The sequence below is a fragment of the Myotis davidii genome, unplaced genomic scaffold (genome assembly GCF_000327345.1).
Source record: "Myotis davidii unplaced genomic scaffold, ASM32734v1 scaffold223, whole genome shotgun sequence".
NCBI lineage: Eukaryota > Metazoa > Chordata > Mammalia > Chiroptera > Vespertilionidae > Myotis > Myotis davidii.
Genome location: NW_006294609.1, coordinates 5,991,817 through 5,993,652, shown reverse-complemented (window position 1 = coordinate 5,993,652; position 1,836 = coordinate 5,991,817).

Below are 1,836 nucleotides of genomic sequence, written 5' to 3'. Positions count from 1 at the left end.
CCAGCACTTCCTGCCATGGCTTATGAGGCAGAGGAGGGCTCAGCAGAGGTCAACCAGACTTCCCCTCTATTTTCCATCCTCCTCATTCTCCCTTATATTGTCATCAGAAACCCTAGACGGGCAGATAGCAGACAATGCCTAGTGCCAGCCCCGAGCCTGCCGGAGCCCTATGAAAGAAGGGTGCTTGAGCGTCCGGTGTGTGTCCTCCCTGACAGCCATCAGCACGAAATGCATTCATTTCCAACCTGTTGGCAACACACTGACAGTGAGAGGAGCCACAGCTGTTGGTGTGGAAAGGCTGCAGGGGAGAAACAATTTCCCAGCCCTGAGCCTCTGCGGAAGGAGAAATTGAACACTTACTTGTAATTTCCCCCTGAGGTCTGTCAGGGACTAATCTAAGTAGGCACTTGGGCTGAAGGACAAGAACACTGGAAGCTGGGACTTTTTCCAGTGGACAAGTTCAGTCCCAGCCCCCTACGCCAGCACCACCATAGCCCTAATTCTAGGGACTCTAAAGACTTTTTAATCTCCTCTTAGAGTTGGTCCCTCTCTTCTATTAAAAACAACAACAAAACCCTCAGGTGCAAAATGGTGTCACTTATGCTAAGTGCCCATGATATCAACCCTAGACTTAATATCTGATCTAATTACAATTTCATTCTCTACCAGAAACATTGTCTTAATCAACCAGGCTGGAATTTATTTGTCAAAACATTGTCTTAATCAACCAGACTGGAATTTTTGTCAAACACCAGTAAGGTAATGTCAAATGGACCCTCTCCATCCCCTATAGAAAGAGGAGGCAATCTCCATAATTAAAATCCTTCTCCTTTTCATCCCCTAAGAAAAATCCTTTTCTTCTCTAATAGCTCCCTTGTCTCACCCTTATTCCTATAAAATCCTTCCATTTTGTATCCAATTGCTTGACTCATTGACAAAGGGCTGCAGAAACAATACAACCCGACTGTTGTCCTCATGTAGGACTCAGATGTGTAGAAGGAGAAACATACCACCAGAGACCAGAGGACTTCGTCGGTAACTGGGCTGGGATTGAATTAGGTCCATACAGTGACGTGGCTAAAAACATAGCTTAGGAGTTAAAGTTCATTGTTGAGCCCTAACCAGTTTGGTTCAGTGGATAGAGCATCAGCCTGCAGACTGAAAGGTCCCAGGTTTGATTCCGGTCAAGGTCATGTACCTTGGTTTCAGGCACATCCCCAGTAGGAGGTGTGCAGGAGGCAGCTGATGGATGTTTCTAACTCTCTATCCCTCTCCCTTCCTCTCTGTAAAAAATCAGTAAAATATATTTTTAAAAAAATATTAAAGTTGGTCGTTGAAATCCAACTCTGCCATGAGCTGGGTGGTTTCAGGCAAGGTGATAGCTCTCTCTGAGCCTCAGACTCATCTGGCTGGAAAACCAGCCTCACAGGGCTTTTGGAAGTCTAGAGAGGACTGCCAAGACTCATCCATCTTCTAAAAGAAGATATAAATTTGTTCCCTGGTTTTGGCACCAAAAGAATAAATAAATAAATACATATATAAAAACTCGGGGAATTCATTTTTGATTAAAAAAAAAAAACAACGTGGGAATAGAGGGAGCATATCTTAACATGATAAAGGCCATATATGACAAACCTACAGTAAACATCATACTCAATGGGCAAAAACTAAAACCATTTCCCCTAAGAACAGGAACAAGATAGGATGTCCACTTTCACCACTCTTATCCAGCATAGTACTGGAAGTCCAAGCCACAGCAATGAGACAAGAAGAAATAAAAGGCATCCAAATTGGAAAGGAGGAAGTAAAATTCTCTTTATTCGCACATGACATATT